Raw genomic sequence first — 24,031 nt, forward strand, 5'->3', positions numbered from 1 at the left:
TAAATAATTCTTTGTACTTCTAAGTCAGCGTTATCCTTTGATTTTCTTCATCGATTTGAAAACATTCTTATTTCCTTGAATAAATATACTCGAAAATAATATTCTGCATCTTCATTACAAGCAGAAAGAGATAATCTTGCTTTTAACAGCCATGAACACTTATGTTTAATAAATGTACTTCAAAAGCTTGCAGGTCTTATTTCCAATTTTTTTTGCTTTTAAAACCAAAAGTTAGAATGTCAAATTTCCTTCATCAATATTACATAAATATAACTTGCCAAGGTAGGACATAGTTGTTACAAAGTCAACATAATTTGGCAGGAAAAAAATGGGAAGATGGACAGCTCAGTATGTTTCATTTTGGAATTCCATTTAGAATATTCTTCAATACTGAAAAGGATTTTTATATGTTAAATAACCTGAATCTTATATATAACTGATTTGGCCTTCTCAATCAAATCATAAATCAAAAGACGAATTGTATTTGTACCAGGAGGTTTAAGTAGATAGCAATATTACAACTATCTATGAAAATAATGCAATCTAATGTTATATTTAAATATTTGATGGTAACTCAAATGTCATCGTGATAATGAGATGCAAAGGACGGAGTGCAAATAAAAGTTCTTTTTTCCAGAAAATCCAATTTAATAGCCTTGTGCAGGTAGCTACAAGTATGAGTTGACAAAAACAGAATAAAACACAAATTGTGACAGACTGAACCTGACCACAACAGTGGAAAAAGGTATTGGCTCAAATGTGGGACCTGTTCCTCAGGTCTTGGTTCTAACTAATTTCTGTTCAAGCAAGCAACATGTAGCTCCATAAATAATAACTAAGAAACAATAAATTTTTTTGCACTTAAAAAACACTATAAATTATAAAATTTATAAAAACACAGTTACTCAGTATCAGAAAAAAACGTTTTAAAAGTTAGATATGGTTCTTAATACAAAAAGGATCAAAAGAGTATGGAGAAAAATTGGGTACAAGGTATTGAGTTGGATAATTAGTCATGATCATGTTGAATGGCGAAGCAAGCTTGAAGGGCTGAATGGCCTACTCCAACATTCTCTGTTTCTATGTCTCCAAGATTCTTGCAAAGATTTTCTTGTTTTAGTCAGCACAAACATGAGGAATCCAGAGTGAAACTCAATGATTATGACAGCCAAATTGTGAGAGGTGTGTGTGTTTCGGTGAGAGAGAAGTGGGGAGGGACATGAATGAGAATGTATGCACTTAAGTGTGGGATAAAGTGGCAGGTGGAAGGTAATAAGAATCAGATTGAAAAAACTCAACAGGTCTGGCAGCACCTGTGGAGAGAAAACAGAGTGTTTTGACCATTCCTCAGAACTGTTCCAAAGAACAGCCAAAAGGGTGATCCAGCTTCATTAATTTACTATCCATTGCATGTAGCCCTGTGGGTTACAGCTTATCCAAATGCACACCTAAATATATTTTATGTGAAAGGATAGGGATTTGGATTTTAAAGTAAAACCAGATAGATGTAGGTCAGTTGTGTTAAGTATTTATACAAAAAAAAAGCTTGAAAGCAATTCTCAATAGCGTGCTAAGTGCATCAATTCCTGAAGAGAAATATGACTGCAGTGAAGTGTATGGGAGTAGCCTTGATATAATAATCACAGAAATGTTAAAGTGCAAAGGATGTCATTTGACCCACTCTGCCTGAACCAGCTCACTAAATGAGTACCATTACTTAATGCCAATCTCCTGCTTTTCCCCCCAATCCATTGCACATTATTTGCATGCACAAATAATCATCCAAAGATTTCTTGAATATCTGAATTGAACATGGCTCCACTACACTTCCAGGCACTGCATTCCATACCCTATGTGCGATTTAGAGTCATAAAGGTGTACAGCACGGAAACAGACTCTTCCGTCCACGCCGACCAGTTATTCTATTTCACCGTTTTTTTTTGCAGATCATTTGATTGATTTCCTCTTGTTCCTTTTATGAATGGGATCTATTTCTCGCTATCTACTATATCACTCATGGTTTTGAAAATCTCTATAGATCTCTTCTTAGCCTTCTCTCCAAAGAGAACAATCCAACTTCTGCAACCTATCCTCATAAATTAAGTTCCTCATCCCTGGAACTATTCTTGTAAACTGCTTCCACGGTGCATTCACATCCTTCCCATGTGGCATCCAGACCTACACACCATAATGAATGGAATGTTTATATTACTGAGTTTACATCAGATCAGAAACAATTAATTTAGTTTTGATGTCAGAACAGAAGGCCTAAAGTCTCATATCAGAAGAATCAGGAGCTCAGTTTAGAAAAAAGAAAAGCTTCTCCTCGCAAGATAACCAATTTTCAATTCGGGATATCAGTTACAACTCAAAGTATTTTAGTATTGTGATTTCTCCAAGCCAAGTGAGATTAGAGAAAATGCTTAAAAAGTTGTTAGAACTGAAAATATTTATACCATCAAAATTACAATGTGTCAAGAGAAGCTGTATTCTCTAATGCTTCAATTCAAGAATGTAAACCAATAAACATATTAAAAAATATTGGAGCAAGTCAGTCACTAATGTTGGCTGATTATGCCATTTGTCTTCCAAAGGGCTTAATGAAGGTAAAGAATGAACATGGAAGCACCAAACCAGTCCCATTATACAGAGTGCAAAAGTAGTCCATCAGGTAGCAGTTGCACCTATCATAACAAAATGCTTCATGAAATTCCAATGGCAGCTCACTTAGATTTGAAGAAAACAAATGTTAAAATATTAGATTAATTTTATTGGTCATGATTACATTAAGAAGCGATGAAATATTGACAGGCATGGCATTAATATCAGTGGGGAAACCCAACCATCAATTAAACTTGTGCCTTCAATTCCAATACCCGCTTTGGAAATCGTATTAAGCAGAGTGTTAATAGGTTGCATCGGACACCTGACCAAAACAAGGAAAGGTAATCAGTATCTTTTAACAAAAATGGATGTTTTGACAAGATTTCCTAAAGCAGTGCCTTTGGGAGAAATTACAGCAAAAATGAGAGTGGTCATTAAATTGTAGCTATTTATTAATATTTTAGGAAAATAATATGTCTTCTACTTATCATCTACAATCACAGGAAGCATTGGAAAGATGACATGAAACTTTAAAGACTGTGATTAGAGCTTATTGTCAAGAACGTCTTAATGATTGGAATAAAAGAATTCCATTACTCCAGTCTGTCATTAGGGTTTGTCCCTGAAGACACCATCGGATTCATTCCTTTTGAACCAATATATGGACATGAGGTGAGAGGACCCCTTAAATTGATTAAAGAGAAATATATAAATCAAAGTTCAGAGATTACACTGAACTTGTTTCGAGTTTCAACAAGAAATAACCAAACAAAGAATCGGCCAAAAAGCATTTGAAAAGTGCTCATAAACCGTGGAAACTAGAACAGATCAAAAGCCTAAAATGTGGAAGTTTATTGCTGAAGATAGGGTGTTAGTATAATCATTTTTCTCTGTGGAACATCAAAATCAATGTTCACTGGCCTGTCACAAATCAGAAGAAACTCAGTAATGTGAATTATATAGCAAGTACTCTAGACAAGTGGAAAATCAGTGAATGTGTCATGTTAAAAAGATATAATAACAGGAAGGATAGTCAGAAGAGAAGTGACATTCACGGAGAGAGCCAAAACAAAAGAACTTTTCTAACACTGAACGCATTTTACCAAGACAGTCTTGCCGTCTGGAACAACTTTCCAATTATTAACCAACAAAGTTATTGAAGATCACATTGCTGCATGGGTTACATCAATGATTGATTGAGTTCCGTGGAAAGATAATATTATTTTAGTGTCTATATTGTTGATTGTGGACTGAATTGGAAAAGGACTGGTTTAAAAACAAGGATTATTGAAGGACTTCTGCACAAAGGCCAGCAACTACGTGGTTGGCTCCCAGGTAGTGGAACAGAAAGGGGATGTGAACATTTGGAAGAAGCAATTAAACTTCTGAAAGGAAAAACGTTGTGTTTCTGCTCTGCAGTAAAAGCATTTCAAGCCTGAACACAGTCGGTTTCATAGGTGCTGTAAACTGTGATTTTCAATGAATAGGTCAGAGACCATTCTAGTGTGAATCAGTCTATCTGTATCTTCTACTAGCAAGTGAAACTGTCTGGAGGAGAATCAAGCAGCACAATGCTCTATTGAGCCAAGAGGGAACCATGTGGACAGGAACCAATTAACTGTTTTCTCAAACATTCTCTGCACATTACATACATGTTTCTTCCGGTCTGTATAAGGGGGAGATCACAAGGCGTTACAACTTTAACTAGGATTGTGCAAAGACCATCCAAATAGCACCTTGTTCAAGCAGTATTTGAACAAGAGAGCTAAAGGGTGTGTCAAAATGTGGAACCAACTGATAACAAGTAACTGGTTGGTATGGACAAATGACTAGTTATCAATAACAAAGATCCTCTTTCTGCCAACAACCATGTGATTTGTTCTTAGGTTGCTGAACAGTTTGGGCCATGAACAAGATAATGAGAAACCATTAAACCTGTATTAGCTCAAGAGCTCTCTATTCTCTACAGTAAAAGCCACTTTACTTCTGAAGGAAGCAAGTTTAATTTTTCCTTTAGTGATTGCTGTGACTTTTAAGTAATAAGTCAGCAACCTTTTAGAAGTGCAAAACAGCCACCCAGTACCTCCAGAAGACCAGTGAAAGTATCCAGAGAAGCAGCATTCTAATCAGCACAACAACTGAGCAGATGCTGTGAACAGAAACCACAGAATTGCTTTCCAGTTTTTCCTCGGTCCATAACACCCATATTCTGTTTTGTTTTGATATGTGTGTGTGTGTGTGTGTGTGTGTGTGTGAGAGAGTGTGTGTGAGAGAGAGAGAGAAAGAGAGAGAATATGAGTGTGTGTGTGAGACAGTGAGAGAGAGTGTGTGTGTGAGGGAGAGGGGGAGAGAGAGAGAGGGGGAGAGAGAGAGAGAGAGAGAGAGAGAGAGAGAGAGAGAGAGAGAGAGAGAAAATGAGTGTGCCCAAGTGAGAGCAAGCAAGCACACCAGCATGTATGAGGGTGGAATTTATTATGAGGTTATAGTTTTTAAACTATTGGAACTAAATGCTGATGATTCATATTTGTTCAGCTGCAGATAGTCTCTTTACCTGTAATAAATAATAATCCTTGATAAGTACAAAAATATATCCATACTTTTGCCAACCTGGGTCTGAGAATCAGGTGAACTGGCAAATTCTGCATGTTTTAAAAAATGTTAACTTTCATGATGATTCCAGGTATAGCAGGGTTTGATATCCAATATGCAACTTTAATGAGGCATGACAAAGTTTAGGAGCACTGATTTGAAACAGACAATGAGGACTGGGTGTGGTATTAGTAAATAACACAGATGACAGAAAATACCAGGTTCTGTACTGCATTTAAGACATGGCACTGGAAACAGCAAAGGATTTTCTGCAGGCAGTTCCCAGCAGCCTTGAAGGAAATTTCCAAGACATTGATTGACTTGGCAGGTAAACTGGAGGTAGCGTTGCCTGGCAGAGCTAAGAAGGCAGAGATAACTTAAGTACAGGAAATATAAACATTCTGGCATTCTAGGAACTGTCCACTGATGACTGCACAATGTTCAGCACCATTCACGACTCCACAGATTCTGAAGCAGTCCATGTTCAAAGATCTGGACAATATCTAGGCTTGAGCTGACAATTGGCAAGTAACACTCAAACCACACAAATGCCAGACTACGACCATTTCTAATAAGAGACAATTTAACCACCACGCCTTGATATTCAATGGTGTTACCATCATTGAATCCCCCACAATCAACATCCTGGGGGTTACCATTGACCAGAAACTCAACTGGACTCATTGTACAAACACAGTGGCAACAACAGCAGGTTAGAGGCTAGGAATACTGTAGTGAGTAACTCACCTCCTGATTCCCCAAAGCTTGCCCATCATCTTCAAGGTCCAAGTCAGGAGTGTGATTGACTATTTCCCACTTGCCTGATGAATGCAGCCCCAACCTCACTCAAGAGATGTGACACCATCAGGACAAAGCAGAATGCTTGATTGGCACTGCACACAAAAACATCTGCTCCATCCGCCACTGACACTCAGTAGCAGCAGTGTGTACCATCGACAAGATACACTGCAGAAATTTGCAAAGATCCTCAGACAACACCTTCCAAACTTACGATCACTTCCATCTCGAAGGACAAGGGGAGCAGAAATATGGGAACACTATCACCTTCAAGTTCTCCTTCAAGCCTCTCATCATTCTAACATGGAAATATATCGCAATTTCCTCACTGTCGCTGGGTCAAAATCCTGGAATCCCCTCCCAAATCCACAGCAGGTGGGCTGCTACGGTTCAAGAATGCAGCTCATTACCACCTTCTCAAGGACAATTAGAGACAGGCAATAAATTCTGGGATGCCTACATCCCACAAATGATTAAAAATAAATATATCAGAATCAGTTGGTCTTCAGTTACAGTTAAAGCAGCCTGAGCATAAGAGGAGAATGAAGAAACTAAAGATGGCAGAAATAAATAAGGAAAGGGAAGTAAAAAGTGAAAGGGCAGGAAACAGAAAAGAGAAAATTAAATATAAGTGTAAGAGAAAGTAAGTGAATATGCATTTAAGCTTAAAATGACATAGCTGAAACAGGAGACATCAAGTACTAATGCAGACCCTAGTGGAGAAAATTCGTGCCAAACAGCTGCTGTTTTGCTTGCTAAGCTGGCAGGTTGTGATGCAAACGTTTTGTCACCATGCTAGGTAACATCCTCAGTGTGACTTTCGTGAAGTGCCGTTGTTCTATTTTGCTTGATATTCATATGATCCAATCTGTTCAGGTGGGATGTGACACTTAGGTTTTGCTCTGCAGTGTATTGTTTTGGGCATCTATTTCTACATGCTTATTGATGGCATTTTGGGTTGAAAAACTGGGGCTCTAGGAATTCCCATTCATGTCTCTGGTAAGCCTGTCCGAGGATAGTTACATTGTCCCAGTCAAATTGATGGCCCTCCTTGTCTGCGTGTACTGAAATGAGAGGGAATTGGTTGTGCTGTTTTGCTACTAATTGGTGTTCATGGATTCAGATTGCTCAGTTTCTTCCAGTCTGGTTGATGGAGTGTTTACGGCAGTTGTTACACGGGGTTTTGTATATCACGTTGGCCCTGCGTCATTTCGAGTTGAAAATCAGGCCTCTAGGAATTCCCATGCATGTCTCTGGTTAGGTTGTCCTAGGATGGTTACATTGTTCCAGTCAAATTGATGGCCCTCCTTGTCCGCATGTACTGAGATGAGGGAGAATTGGTCGTGCCATTTTGCTGCTAGTTGGTGTTAGTACATCTGGATTGCTAGCTTTCTTCCGGATTGTACAATGTTGTTACGTGGGATTTTGTATATGAAGTTGATCCTACATTTGCATCATAATTTGAAGTTCATTAAGTTTGCACATTTAGTGTTTAGCAAAATTTGAGGAAAAGGATGTGCAGGGACTCCTTATGTTATATCAGAAAATTAATTGGGCAAATTGGATGCTGCTCATACAGAGTAAGTTGATAGGCAATATACAGTATATTTGAGATTTGCTATCAGAAGAGGTTTCTTGAGATTATGACATTGTAAAGGAAACTATATTAGCTACATATGAGTTTGTGCTTCAGGCATACAGACAAAGGGTCCAGAATTTAAGGGGTCAGGTGGGGTATACTGAAGTTGGAAGATTTAATCGAAGTAATTTTGACAGGTGGATACCAGCATTGGAAGCTGAAACCATATACACATCTCTGACAGGTTATTCTCCTTAAGAAATTTAAAAGTAGGACTACACTATATCCCCATAATCCTAAAATACACATTCATACACAGATAGGATGAAACCACGCAGCTCTGTGGAGCACTTGATTTTGAGAAAATAGTCAAAAAAGGAACAAGGCCCTTGTCGAACGAAGAAGAATAATTGCCCGACTTCTCACAGTTTCTTTTATTTCCTATTGATGAGACCCAATTATTGTTAATTGAAGAGTAACAATATTTTTGCTTGGTTTGGGTAGTAAGTTAGTTTGACATAGTCTTATGATTGAGTTAACAGTTTAGCTTTCAAAGTTTGAGGAAATCAGAAATATTAATTCTCGGAACTTTTTCTGATTTTCAAGAAATACTTCACTGAGATATTTCTTCAACAGTTTTCTTGAAGGGTTTTACTTCTATTCATTGAGAAAGGTCAAAGTTCTCTCTTATCAGTATATTCCATCTACCCATGGTTTCCAAGTCTGTCACATAATAAAAATCACCTTAATTCAGAAACTATTGCTAGGCAACAAACAAAACTAAACTCCTTCCAAAACTCAGTTTATCTAACATTTACAGGCCATTAAGAATTCTCTCATTTCTGTTTTCAAGGCTTTCTCCCAAAGTCACTTTCGCTTCAAACTGTGCTGAGACTGCAAGTACAGACAGTTCTTCCACAATGTGACGGCTGCATTCTTGTGCAACCCCGTATTATAGAAAAATCATGCTTTAGAAACAGTACTTAAAGTGTTGGTGATGTAACCGCAATACAGCCAACATACATTTTAAAAGTTCGCGCTTTAGAACCAGCATCCCCAATTCGTCAATCGCGTTCACATTGACGAAATGTAAGCTATAGCAAAACAACCTGTAGTGATAATGGTGAGATAAGGTGGCACAGCACCTGAGTGTGCGTGTAGAGTGAGATGTGGCTTGCAACAGATCACTGTTTAGAGTGTGCAAATGTGACCAGTTATGGATGATAGAGGTTATCAACCTGGCAACAACTCTATGACTTACCTGGGCAAGTGAACAGCTCGGGGGTTAACAACAGACAGAGACAAGCCACCATACTGCAGGAACAACAGGTTCTGTGTATCCTGCAAGTTGCTGATTTTAAGCAGAAACTAAGAGACTTTGAAATAAGTGCATCAATTGCCCTGTGCCTCCTTCAAAGATGTGAAAGACTGGAGAAAGGAGATCGAAGAACAGAAAGCCTTGGGAAGAAAAAGGAACATCTTATCAAATCCTGTGAAGTGGTGCTTTTGACCTGTTTCCCAGGTTTTTTTTCCGACTCAATTTATAAAAACAATGTATTTTTGTGTTCAACTTTGCCCGCCTGTATTATGTGCGTGCGTACAGAACTTTTAAGGGTGTAGACTTTTAACTGGGAGAGCCAAATGTTAACTGTTTGTTTATTATGACTACTGTTTACTTATTTGTAATAAACGGTAGTTCATATTAAGTACAGGAACTTGGTCAGTAAGTTTTGTTAACCAGATTCCATCAGACAAGAAAATTGGGGTCTTTGTGTACTTTGATTAAATTTTTCACTTTTATGGCGACCCCAGGACGAATAGGGGCTTGAGAATCGTTGAACATTCCAAAGTAGGTCATGACAGTTACCTTAGCAGAAGTTTAACTTGTGCAGCTTCCAAACAATGAAAATTTAATTAAAAATATGCAAATAATAAGAAACTGAGAAAATGTAAGCTCTCAGTTTTGACAATATTCATGCAAGAAATCTTTCTGAATCAACCACTTCCAATGACTGAGGAAATCCTGCTGGAGACACAGAATGGATTTAGACCTTCCAGAGGAATCTTGAACATGGCCTTTGTTGCTAATCAATTCCAAAAAAAAAACTGCTGAGAATGCCACCAGGAACTCTTCATCGCATTTATCAACCTGACCAAAGCATCTTATTACGTATTTTGCACAGCTCTGAATGAGTCTCCAAAGATGTGGCTGTCCAAGAAAGTTTATCTCAATCTTACAATTGCTTCATGATGACACTACTGAAACTATAACAGAACTGACCAGAAACAGTTACCTTGAAAACCTAGACTGATGTGAAGTAAGGCTATGTAGTGAGTCTACACTATTTACAATTTGCTTGGTTATTCATCTCACACCAATATTTTAAATCTGAGCAGTATTAAATATAAAGTCTAAGCTCAGTCACTTCTTGGTGAAAACTAAACTGACCACCAGAGATGCACATGATCTACAGTATGCAGATAGCTTCAGTATAGTTTCCCACCTCTTCAACAGATTTGCAAGCTATTCTTGATCTCTTCTGTTCTGCATACATGAACCAAACCTCCTGTTTAATGTTGTCAAAACAAACATTAAACCTGTCAGTCAATATTCCACCTCCCACGTGTAATGAAAGAGAGACCCTGGAATGTGCTGAGTGACTGCCTTAGCGAAGGCCTCTTTCTAAATGTAGCCACAGAAAAAGAGATCCAACACTACATCATCCATGACAAGCTAAGCTTCCACAAACTACAACAGCAAGTGTTTGACAACAAAGGCCTCCTGAAGTTAACAGAAATCTGAATGTACAAAGGAGTTATCACCACCATGTTGTCGTACTTCAGTGAAAGCCACAGACAAGTCTAGATGAAGTCTATTAGCAATTCTCCCACACTTAATTATTTATTAATTCATGGGATATGGGTGATGCTGGCTCAGCCAGCATTTATTGCCCATTGCTAACTGCCTTTGAGAAAGTGAAGCCTCTAGATAAAATAAGACTACAGAATAAATGTTAGTGATCTTCCTGAAGCCAGTTCTACAAGCATTTGTGCAAAATTTCAAAATCAACTATGATGGATGGGATTGTGTGTCCAGATAGCCAAAAAGTGTTTGCTACCTTCAGGGTCTGTGTACAAATTCAAAAATGCAAAGTGTTCTAAGGGAAGACAAAATTAACACTCAAAAGACACACTGGAGTGCTCCAGGAAGTGGAGCAGCATTCCATGGAGGGAGTGTGTGGGAGTTCATCAGACTAATAACTGGGATTGTGGGACTATCTTATGAGGAGCAATTGAGGACATTGGGCCTATATTCTCCAGAGTTTAAAAGAATGAAAAATGACCTCAATGATACTTGCAAAATTATCTGAGTGTAGATATATAAAGAATGCTTCACCTAGCTGGGGATCTAGAAACAGGGGGTCACAGTTCCAGAAAAAAAAGGACAAACCATTTAGGACTGAGATGAGGAGAATCTTTCTTTCTACAGAGGGCTGTGAATCTTTGGAATTCTTCTGCACCTCCTCACCTCCCGCGAGGGCTGTCAAAATTCTGTAGGGAAGTAATACAGGATGGAGAACGAAATAGTTTCCTGATACCAACAAGAAGCGATATGTGAATGGCAAGGAAAAATGGCATCGAAATAGCTGATCTCGGTTGGTGGAGCAGGTTCGACACATTGAATGGCCTGCTCCTGTGTTCCTATAATGGACATTAATGGCTGTATGGTACTTGCTACCAACCGTTCAAAATGATGACAACTTGCCCATCAAGGAACATTATATTTTGAATCAAAAATCCTTAACTATGTGGCAAAGTGGTGGGAAAGAAGGCAAAGATCATATGCATGCTAGATAGAGATACTAGAATATTATACCGAGATATAACTAATCTTATAGCAAATGGTACAATCAAAGCTTTGTAGTCCTGCCTACCACCCATTGTGAAGAGTAGTGGACAGCTGAACAGCCAATAAGAGGGGGCTACACAAACATTCCCAAGCTCAATGACAGGGGGAGAATTGCATATGAATATAAAAGGCAAGGTTGAGTTTGCAACTGTCTTCAACCATAACTGCCAAATGGTTGATCCACCTCAGTCTACTCCTGAGGTTCTCTTCATTACAGAGGTTAGTCTGACAAAAATAATTAATTTAGTCCATTTGGTATCAAGAAATAGTTAGGCACACGCTAGATACAGCAGAGGCTGTAGACTCCAGCATCAACTGGCTTTAGTTTTCAAAAAGAATGCCATAGAACTAGTCACATCTCTCATATTCAGTAAACTGATATTTACCAAAGTGGAAAATCAGCCAGGCATTTCCTCTCCAGAAAAATCTAATCTGAACAATTAAGACCCTGTCGATACTCAATCGTTAGTGAAGCAAAAGAAAGTGTTGTTGAGTGTGCCACTTGATAGCACTTTCTCACCAATAATCTGGATTTTTCTTTCCATAGATGCTTCAAGTCCAGAGAATCTCCAGTATTATCGGTTTTTATTTCAGATTTCCAGATCCACAGATCTTTTTCTTGATAGTTCAGAACTTGAAAATTGCTGAAAAGAGACACAGACTGAAGCTTTTCATCTTACACTCAACAGGATAGTGCTGACAACCACCTTTTGAAGGATAATTTGGAATGGGCCCAAAATGCTTGTATTGGCATGGATATCCAGATACTTTAGCATTTTGTAGTTAGGGATATTTTATCCAATGTAATTCGGTACTTCAAAATGTTATATTAAGGAGAATAGGAATCACAATATATTTCAAGTAACAATTTTTGAACTGAGTTGGATATGTGCTATATTTAGATTTGGAATTAGTTCATAACTTTTAATTTGATTGGAAAGATGATATAAGTAATCCTTTACTAATATCTGAACTATGTAGTCATGATCATGGTTTTGATTTGCCTTGTACATGAAGCATGGAGAGAATAAATTTGTCAGTCTGCCACCTTTCAAACAATTATCTGACAAGGACTTGCGGTGTTATTCTACTCAGCCAAATACCTTTTATCCCAACTTCTTGTTTTACTAGGAAATCATTTACAAGTGCATCAGACAATACTGTAGTAATTATGAATAGTTGACAAGAAGAAGTGAACAATGAACAAGTCCATCTGAAACCTTACACTAATAAAGTCATTAGATGCTGCCCTTTCGATGGTTCTTTAAAACTTCTGAAGTTACAGGAATACACTAGCTCATTTGTAAGGATACTACTAAAGAATAAATGCTGTTGGCAGAAAGCAGATCTAGTGTTAAACCATGCTGCAAATTGATCTAGACATATCAAAAGCTGTGGAGAAAAGGAGAAAATGAGAATGTCCAACATAATCCAACGGTAATAGGAGCCCTAAAAAACCAGGAAGAAACAGTGGGAAAGTGACAAAGGCTCCAGATGTTGTGGAATCTTAATCTTTTGTAAACTAGTTTGTAAAGGACTCTATTGGGGGAGCCCTAAATAAGGCTGATACTTTAACTACCTCTTTCTAAACACAACATGCACAGACGGAACGTTTAGATGACTACTCTACTGGAAAACAGTTCAGATCATGTGCCCCTCTGTCCCTCTCCACAGAACAACAATTAAACTCCATCTGTTTCCTAACTACCTACAGCGAAATCCCTATTCAGTAGGCTAAGCAGCAGGACAACACAAAACTTTGGAAGCTATGTCCTGTACTGAAGCCCACACCTGTAGTGGATTTGCAAATGGGTCAAATGGGACCAGCACGGTCAACTGCTCTCCAACCAGGCGTGCATCATTCAAAGCCCTGTTTGTGCCAAGGGTCAGCAGCTGTGAATATGGTTAATTACTTGATGATTAGGAATGACAGGTGAGGAAAACCTACTGCTGAAAGGTGCCCAGGCTACTTAGCACTCTAGCCTGCATGGCAGATATGAGAGAGAACAAGGGACACAAGTCCCAATTTGCACACTGCGTTGAATTGCAGTGATACATATCTAATAAATATATCAGTATGTTGAATTTCGGCATGTACCTGAACTTACAACACAAATGATTCACAAATATTTTTAACTCTTCCTGGGCCTCATGTGCTAGTTGACATCAATTCTGCTTTGATTTAATAATTAGGTGAATTTTCATCAGTCAATAACAAACTGCTGTGACGAACAAAATAAAGGCAGTTTCTCAAAGAACAATCAAGAGCAAAATTGTAGGTTACTGGTTGTCATTTTGTTGAGCTAATTTGCAACACCACTGGTCAATAACAAATATGTTACAAACTTGTTATTAAACAAGATTTTAAACTGGCAACTGAAGAGCAAAACAAAACAACTCCAGGCAACCAATTCAGCTCGAGGAATACAGATGATTGAGAAGAATATTATTACTGGGCCAAATTCAATAACAAGGCAGAATTCAATAATGCCCAATTAGAATAGAAAAGATTGACCATCAAATGAAAAAACGTAATGGTGAAATTTTACACCTGCAATGCTTCATTAAAAATTAAATTGTCGCACTTAAAATGAATTTTCAATTTCGGAATATTTTAGAATAACTCATTGTAATTAAACTACTCGAGGAATTGTTTTCAGAGAACTGTTTGCATGAAATCAGTAAAAGTAGTAAAATACAACGTGATACAATATTAAAAGATTTTGATTAGTTTTCAACAATACTAAATAACCATGTTGAGTTCAAGTTTCAAAGCTCAGTACAACAAACAACACCATGGGACAACTAGATCCTCTCAAGTCATGTTTTTACTATCACATTGTAAATAAAGGGTTAATAGATTGATTTGAAGTATGCAATATAACAGGTAACAATTATTTTTATATTGCAGTAAATGTCAACTTAAAGCCTTTGGCAAGTAGGGAAGAAGTATTATTCTCAGTAGCAACACTGGGAATAATGAGGGTTTTACAGGAATTCTTAGGTTTGGAACATCTTTTTATTTTTTTTATTTTTGCACTATAGACTGAAAAAAAGGAAGATACTACTTTAAACTAAAGAGACTGTCAACAAGATGGCTGCAATTTTAAAAAACACTTTTTTTATTGGCTCCAGATCAGGTGGCCAAGGGTAGTGTGGGCCCAGTGCAGTAGAAAATTGGTTTGCAAGGAAAAGCATCAAGAAAACCTCTCTTTCTCTCTCAATGTGGAGGGACCAGCCAACTGCCAGCCAGAAAGTCTAGGGTAACAGCCAACTGCCTTCTGCTCACCACCTTCTGCAATTTCTCTCATTGAAATGAAACACTCACTCGAGATTCTGAAAGTGTTGAAATTTCAACCAGTGAGTGAAGTACTCTAAATTGGTGTGCAAACAATTCTGTCTCAACATCAAGAAAGTGAAAGGAAGAGAAAGAAAACAACTCATTGAAAACTATTGCCAATCTCTGCTAACAAACTGTTTCCCTGATAATATTTTCCTTTTTCACTTTTAATATCCATGTCTTGTCTATCTTTGTGTGACGACCTGAATGCGAGAGGGGGAATTTAAGATGGGAGAAGGTTATCTATAAGTAAGCAAATCATCTTCCCCAATTTCCATTGGTTAAAGATAATTAGTTGAGTGTTTTCTTTTAACTTGAGTTAGTTCTGGAAGCATACAGGCAAAAGATTGAAATTTAAGGAAATAGCCTTTGATTTGATTTATTTATTGCCACGTGTTCCTAAGTACAGTGAAAAGCTTTGTTTATGAGCAGTGCAGGCAGATCACAGTAAGCAAGGACATACCGATCACAGGGTGAAAAAAACAACTTAGAGGCATACAGGTTACATCGCACAGGGCGTGTACTAGGCAAGATCAGCATTATCTGAAGTTAGAGAGTCCTTTTAGCAGTTTAATAACAGCAGAGAAGAAGCTGTTCCTGAACCTGCTGTTGTGTATGTTCAAGCTTCTGTATCTACTGCCTGACAGAAGAGGTTGTAGGAGAGCATTACTAAGGTGCAATGGGTCTTTGATGATGTTGGCATCCTTTCTGCAGCAACAAAACATGTAAATGGAGTCCATGGATGGCAGGCTGGTGTCTGTGATAGGCTGGGCTATGCACACAACCTTCTGGAGCTTTTTAAAGTCTTGGGCTACCATACTAGGAGACAGTGAGGTCTGCAGACGCTGGACATCAGAGTTGAGAGTGTATCGCTGGAAAAGCACAGCAGGTCAGGCAGCATCCAAGGAGCAGGAAAATCGACGTTTCGGGTTCCAGCCTGAAACGCCGATTCTCCTGCTCCTCAGATGCTGCCTGACCTGCAGTGCATTTCCAGCAATACAGTCTCAACACAATTACCATCCCAGGCCAGTATGCACCCAGTCAGTATGCTTTCAATAGAGCATCTGTAAAAGTTGGTAAGGGCAAAACAAACCCAAGATTCTTAACCGTTTTAAATTCAAAGTAATTTTGAGAGGTGGATACCAGCATTAGGAACTGAAACTACATATGAAGCTCTCAAAAAAAGTCACTCTCTTGGAAGAACTTAAATAGTCACTGCCTTTTAAAATAAGAACCAAGACCGGAAACTAAACAAGCAACAGTGATGGCTGTGAATTATGAGATAATCCTTAAGGATAGACAGTTTTGCTGTCACCTCTATAAACTCAAGGAGGAGAGAGGATGGGAGAATAATAGAAGGCAAGTAACTAGGGCAATGAAAAGATAGTTCAGAATGCCAAGATATCCTCCATGGATTACAAGGAAAAATACTGAAGGCGGGGATGAAAATTGGAGGCTTAAATATTCCACTGTAATGAAGTGGGATCCTCTGTTCAGAACGCTGGAACTGTGAGGAAAGCCCATAGGACTTGGTGGAGCTCCTAAGAATGAATCCAAAAAGCTAATTCAAAAATGAGAATACCACACATCCAACTGTACTGTTAACTGTAGGAAAGCAGAGGTAAGGACTGATGAGTGCTCTTGAGATGAATAGGGTAGATGAGAGGCTCAAAGGGTTTTGTCAAAAGACAATTTTGGGAACATCCTTCCTGCATTCACCCTAATTAATCTTGTTAAAATTTAATTGGTGTCAAAAGTCCTCTCATTCTTCCAAACTCCAGTGAATATAGTCCTAACCAATCCAGTCTCTCTTTATATGTTGATGTTGCCACCCAGCTATCAGTCTGATTAACTTCTTTGCAATTTCTCAATAACCAAAATATCTACCCTCAGATGAGACATCCAAAACTTGGCAATACTGAATCTATGGTCTCATCAAGGCACTGTACAACTGCAACAAGACATTCCCTCCTGCAATGCATGAATCTTTTCGCTATGATGGTCAACATGCCATTTGCTTTCTTCACTGCCTGCTGCACCTTTACTTTCAGTGACTGGTATACAACACCACCTAGGTCTCTTGCATCTCCCCTTTCCCAAACTACTTTTGTTTCAAAGTGGGTAACCTCACATTTATTCACATGGTACTTCATTTGCCATGCATTTATCCACTCAGTCAACTTGTCTAAATCACGTTGATGCATTTCTGTATGCTCCTCACAGTTCATTTTCCCAACCAGCTTTGTGTTGTCTGCAAATGTTTAAATATTGTATTTAGTTCTCTCATCTAAATCACTAAAATACATTCTGAACAGCTGGGATCCAAGGACTTTTCTCTGTAGTACCCCATTTGTCAATGTATGCCTCTCAGAAAAAGACCCTTTATTCTTACTGTTTGCTTACTGTCTGCCAAATAGTTCTCTAGCCAAGTCAATGCACTAGTCCCAATTTTGTGTATGAATTTTACTTACTAATCTTTTATGTTGGGTCTTTTATGTCATGCAAATCCATGATTCAACCCAATCCTATCACTGTTCTCTAAAAGCTCTACTATGCTATTCATCTTTTACAATGAACTCTAACATCTCTGCCTTACTGATGTCAGGCAATAATTCCCAGATTTCTCTCCACCCACCTTTTTTTAAAAAAACTAGACGGTTACATTACCTGGTCTCCAATCTGTAGGAACTGTTCAAGAGTCTATACAATCTTGAAAGATGACCAACAATGCATCCACCATTTGTAGGGCCATTTCTTCAAATTCTCGAAGCTAGATTATTGGGCTCTGGGATTTTATCAGCCTTTAACTCCATCAATTTCCCCAACACCATTTCTCTACTAATATGGATTTCCTTCAGTGCCTCCTTCTAACTAGTCCCCGAATTCAGGTCATTTCAGGTCATTATTTGTTTCCTCCTTTGTGAAGACAGAACCAAATTATATATTTAGTTGCCGTGTCATCTCCTTGTTCCCAATTATAACTTGCTTTTTTTCTGGCAGTAAGGCTCTTAGATTTGTCTCCAACCATCCTTTCCTCTTCACATATCTACAGGGGCTTTTACAATCAGTTTGTATGAGCCCTACAAGCTTACTCTCATATGCTATATCTTCTCCAACTTAATCAATCCCTTTGTTTTCTTTTGATGAAATCTAGACTGCTTCTAATATTCAGATCCACTCCATTTTCTGGGCTGATTTGTATGCCTCTTCCTTAGATCTAATACTATTAGTTTAATTTCCCTTGTTAGGCATTGCCAAGCCATGCCTCCCATTTTGCTTCTGTCAAACAGAAATGAACAATTGTTGCAGTTTATCCATGCCATTGCCTATCCATCTTCATCCCTTTAAGTAATGTTCCCCAGTTTATCATAGGCAGGTTGTGCCTCACACAATCATAAGTTCTCATATATAGATTCAGGATGAGTCTCAAAATCAGCTACATAATTTTTGGTTCCTCTTCCCAAAGGGGCCTCTCAAGATTGACTAGATTGCCAATTATTTCTTTCTCGTGCTCAGTCTCGGATGGCCTGTTACCTCGTTGGTTTTGTGATGCATTGATCCAAAAATAATTCTGTACACACTTCAGGAATTTCTCTTTTATTGAATTGTTGCTGATTTGATTTGTCCAATCCATATGCAGATTAAAATTATCTGTAATTATATGCTGTATCTTAATTGTTTGCATCTCTAATTTCCTGTGTAATGCCTTTCCCAAAGTTACCACTACAGTTTGAGGGTCTAAATACAATCACCACTATAGTTTTCAGCACCTTGGTATTTCTAAGCTCTAGTCATACAAAATCCACTTCATTGGAGTTAATATTCTTCTTCAATATTGCATTAGTTTCCTCTTAAACAAGCAATGCTAGCCCATTTGTTTTACCTTTATTCTGTCTCTCCTAAAAACTGAATATCCCTTGATATTCAGTTCCCATCAATGGTAAACCTGCAACCACATCTCAATAACCTCAACTGTATCATACCCATTTGTATTGATTTACATGATTAATTTATACATTTTATTCCATCTTTTCACACTTGTGATAACTTTGGGAATAGTAGACCTCCCTTTCCCACAGACTAACCCAGTGAGTCATTGGGAATCTGACACTGTAATCACCTGCTTAATGATAAAAAATTTCTAACATCTGTAAGAAAATTATCAGTTTTGGGACAGTCAGATAGATCACCTTGTTTCTTGCCAGGAGGGACAACTTGAAGCCTAAAGATAACTCCTGCTTAAGAAGGATCACAGTCTAAGCTGGAAACAGAGTGAAAATCAAGGAAAAGAAAATTTTAAAAAAAGGTGTTTAGAATCCATATTACTTAATGAAACATGGACTGGCAGCTATAAGCATAGAATCTAAGATTGGAATTACATACTAGCCAATCAATGTGATGCATCCAGAGTATAGGTGAAGAAAGTTAGCTTGTTCCTTGTTTTCTGAGTACTCAACTGTTTTTCATTTCCAGTCTACACCACTGGTTAGCAGCTGTACCAAGGACAGCCTAAGTCTCTCACTGCCAGTACGAGCTTCTCTACTAGCAAGTCTTCTGCAGTACCTCCTTCTGGTGACACATGGAAACTGAATACCTTGTGGCTTCAGAGGAACTTGGAAGTGGTTTGGCCCCCATACATACACTGCACCGATATGTCAACATGGCATTTATGAATCAAACCCTTAGTTATGGACAAATATCTTCACTGTTTTGTGCATTCCTCAGGAGAATTAATGGATAAAAGACTAAACCCTTTCAAACAAATCTGTGAATGCAAAGACATCTGTTATCTAAATATACCACCTTCCTGGCAACTCCTACAATCAAGCCAATGCACAACGCTTAACACCTCACTGCTGGTTAAGGTTATCAGCTCCAAGGTGCCGGAGTACACTAATTTAATTTGCATATACCCATTACTCAGCCAACAATGTCTGCACTGGCTCAGTAACACTTATTGTGCATTCAGCTATCATGCATCCAAAGACCTCCTGTACAATGACTGGTTACTGCATCATTGTCAGTTGGATATTCATACTTGCAAATAAGGTATGGGTTTGGCAGACATCAGCGCAGTTAACTGGGGCACAGTCACCAACTTGAGCCTTAATTTTGGATGAACACTCGGACAGGTGATGGAAAGCTCTGCTGACCAAGAAGGCTAACCAAACAAAAGAGTGTGTGTCAACTGTTCTTCATTAGTAGCACTCTCACCTCTGATATACAAGACTCTGTTTTCAGGTCCAAGCCTAGAGCCTGACTGCATGAAAATCAGGGTTGACAGTCCAGTGCAGTAAGGAGTGAATAGTGCAAAGTCAGAGCTTCCAACTTTTGTAAGAAACATAAAACTGAAACCCAGACTGCCAGTTCCTTCCAAGCTTAAAATATGTTAAATTACTGTTAGAAGAACAGCAGGGGAGTTATCCTTAGTGTTCAGGCCAATATCTGGCCCTAAATCAAAATCACAAAAACAGATTACCTAGTTATTATCAAATTGCGAAACACATTTGCATGCTGTTGTAAAACTAAAGCAGAAGATGCCACTGAATACTACACTTGCTCAATCCATTTGTTTTTTAAAATTCATTCATGAGATATGGGGTTCCCTGTCTGGTCTAGCATTTATTGCCCAATTACCCTCAAGATAGCAGTGGTGAGCTGCCTTCTTGAGCTGCTGCAGTCCATTGGTGTAAGTACCTTTTTTTTTATTTCAAAATATACTTTATTCATATAAATAAATCTTTGGTACTTGTACAATTTCCCATGTCGTTCATAGTTATATACATTGCATGTCTTAACATTACAAAGCACGGATTGAATCAATCAAATTTATAGTTATCCTATTAACAGTTACCTTTATTAACTATCCAGTCTCTTGGTATTTGGCTGTGGCTTCAGCGGAACCCACCTACTGAGTGGGTGCCCTGTTATATGAAAGCAAATGAAATTTCTTTAACCCCCAGTTTATGGGGTTACCATTGTCCATTTGACTGTCCTGTCTCTGGGGTGGCTGTCTACATCCCCAAGGTAAGCACGAACTGCTGGACCTTCGCTGGGCTGAGGTAGCTATCCAGCTCCTCACTGGGGTCATTTACCCGCTCTGGTGTCATTGAGCCAAGGCAAGGGTCCTCACTGTCCAGTTCTGTGTCTGACAATGGGACTGTCAGAGGATCACAGCTCTCGGTTGCCTGTAGTTGTGGGGCAGTGGGTACCCCCTGGTTCTCACTGGGTGGAGGGTGGGCTTCGGGGGATACATTGTTTCCTGGTTGGGAAGAAATGCCCTCCTCTTTACCGATGGCGCTCTGACTCTTCTTCTGGTGGTGATGGCCTTCTTTGCGCCCATCTTCCCCCTCCGAAGAGCTGGCTGTCCCTCCCTTGTGCAGCTGTCTTTTCCCCTTTTGCTGGGAGGCTTTGGGGGCCTGGCAAGATTTCCTCTTCCTGTTTTTAACAGGTATCCATTCCTCTGCCTGCTTGATTACCTCCTCCTCCATTTCTTCCATCTGCCCGGCTAGAGCTAGGATCAGCTGCTGTGTCTCTCCGCTGGCTGCCGCCTCCTCCACTCCAGCCTGTTCTTCTTCTGGGTGCCACCAGACTCCGTTTCCCTGCTGTCCGGGTGGACCTTACTGGTCTTTGGGGGTCCACGGCTCACATTGCCACCTCCAGCCATCTGTGCTTAAGTGGGGCCCCCCGTCTTGGGCAGGTCTTATACATGTGGCCCGCCTCTCCGCACAGGTTGCAGCTCTTTTCTTCCTGGCAGTCCTTAGTCAAGTGACCTTCCTGTTTGCAGTTCCTGCAGATGGTCACTTTGCAATCCACCGCCACGTGTCCCGACTTCCCGCAGGTTTGGCACACTTTGGCTGCCCTGCATATGTCAGGTAGCCTCTGCTCCCTCCAATTGCGAAGCTCGAGGGTGGGTGGAGGATGTTCCCACTATCATCGGCCCTCAGAGTTACCCTGACCTGCCGCTTACTGGTCCAGATCCCAAAGGGGTCGATCACATCAGTGGCTTCTCCCTCAACTTGGACGTACCTTCCCAGGAAAGTCAGGACATCAGCCGCTGGAACGTAGGGGTTGTACATATGGATTGTAACAACCCGATTCCTCTGTGCAGGAAGCACACACAATGGGGTTGCCGACAAAATGGAAAACAACGGCTCCCCTTCCTTCTCCTTGAAGACCTTCAGGAGCTGTTCGCACTGCTTCACGCTTCTGAAGGTCACATCAAAGTAGCCTGCCCCAGGGAAATACTGCAGGCAGTACACGTCCGCTGCGGCGAGACCACAGCATCCCAACAGTACCTTCTTAATAAACAGGGTGCGGTCGAGTGGTGTACGATCCTCAATCTTCTTCACAGTCACCCTGACTGTGTTTCGAACCCCCTGCCCAGGGCTGCGGGCAGCTGTCGAGGCCATAGCTCTGAGGTTGGCTGGTCCCTGAATCGGCGCCAAGCCGAAGCCAGCTTGAAGATCCACCAAGAGCAGGTCAGCACAACCAAACGATCCTCCAACGTCCAATCATGATCCAGCGATGATCTCTTCACTAGCTCTGATGACTCGCAACTCGACACTTGTCCTGATAAGAACAGACACTTGATCTTAGCCAAAAGGTCCATTGGTATAAGTACCCCCCACAATGCCATTAGGTACAGAGTTCCAGGACTTTGACCCAGTGACAAGTCAGGATGATGAGTGGCTTGGAGACAAACATGTAAGTCATGGTGTTGTCAAGTATCAGTTGCCTTCTTCTTCTACGTGGTAGTGGCTGTGGGTTTGGAAGATGCTATGGTGTTTAAGTGCATTTTTTCATGGCATCTTGTAGATAGCAAATACTGCTATTTCTGTCCATCAACAGTTGACAGTGTGAATGTTTGAGGATGTAGGTCCAATCAAGCAGGCTTTGTCCTGAGTAGTGTCAATCTTCTTGAGTGTTGTTGAAGCTGCACTTATCCAGGTGGGGCACATTCAATCTGGCTCCTGACTGGTGACTTGAAGAGGTTGCATAGGCCTTGGGGATTATGAGGTAAGTTACTTGCTGTAGGATTCCTAGCCTCTGATCTGCTCTGTAACCACTGTATTTATATGGTTAGTCCAGTTCAATTTCTGGTCAATGGTAATCCATGTTGATAGTGGGGGATTCAGTGATGGTAATGTCAGTGAATGACAAGGTGCAGTGGTTAGATTGTCTCTTATAGGAGTTTGTCATTGTCTGGCATTTGTGTAGCACCGATGTTACTTGCAAGCCTGGATATTGGCCAGATCTTGCTGCATTTGAACAGAGGCTACCTGAGTATCTGAGGAGTTGTGAATGGTCCCAAACATTACACAATCATCAATGAACATTCCGACTTCTGACATTATGGTGAAGAGAACATTGACGATGAAACAGCTGAAGATGGCAGGCATAGGTAACTACCCAGAGCAACTCATGATTCTTGTGGCACAGTAGTACTGTTTGTACCTCTAAGCCAGGAGACCTGGGTTCATATGTGTGTAATAACATCTCTGAACAGATTGCTCAGAAAATATACCTTGTGGAACTCCTGCAGAGATGCCTTGGAGCTGAGATTAAGCACCTCCAACAACCATTACCATCTGTCTTAATGCAAGCTATTACTCTAAACAGCAGAGTGTTTTCTGTCAGTCTTACTGACTCCAATTTTGATAGGGCTTCTTGATGTTATAATTGGTCAAATATTACCCTGATGTCAAGGGCAGTTACTCTCACCTCACTTCTGGAATGTAGCTCTTTTTCCCATTTTGAACCAAGGCTGTAATGAGGTTAGGAGGTGAATGGCCCTGGTGGAACCTAAACTGGCTGTTAGTGTAAAAATTATTGCTGAGCAGTAGCTGCTTGATTGCACTGTTGATGACAGAGAGTAAATCGATGAGGTGATGATTGGCTGGATTGGATTTGATTTTTTTTGGTGTACAGGACATACCTGGGCAATTTTCCAAATTGTCAGGTAGATGTCAGTGTTGTAGCTGTATTGTAACAGCTTGGCTAGAAGAGTGGAAATTTCTGAAGCACACATCTTCAGTATTATTGCTGGAATGTTGTCAGAGTCCATAGCTTTTGCAGTATCCAGTGCCCCGAATCATTTCTTAGTATCACAAGCAAATTGGCTGGAAACTGACATCTGAGAGGCTGGAGCCCTATGGAGGAGGCTGAGATGGATCATTCACTCAGTGCTTCTGGCTGAAGATTGTTGGAA

General features: G+C 39.7%; 1 protein-coding gene across 1 annotated transcript in view; it reads right to left on the bottom strand.

Moving 5' to 3' along the window:
* The window catches only part of faf1 (Fas (TNFRSF6) associated factor 1), a 391,777-nt gene that overhangs the window by 80,971 nt on the left and 286,775 nt on the right, over positions 1-24,031 (bottom strand). The gene's annotated exons all lie outside the window — the stretch shown is intronic.

Source organism: Chiloscyllium punctatum, chromosome 7, assembly GCF_047496795.1.
Source record: "Chiloscyllium punctatum isolate Juve2018m chromosome 7, sChiPun1.3, whole genome shotgun sequence".
In the NCBI taxonomy this organism is placed as follows: Eukaryota; Metazoa; Chordata; class Chondrichthyes; order Orectolobiformes; family Hemiscylliidae; genus Chiloscyllium; species Chiloscyllium punctatum.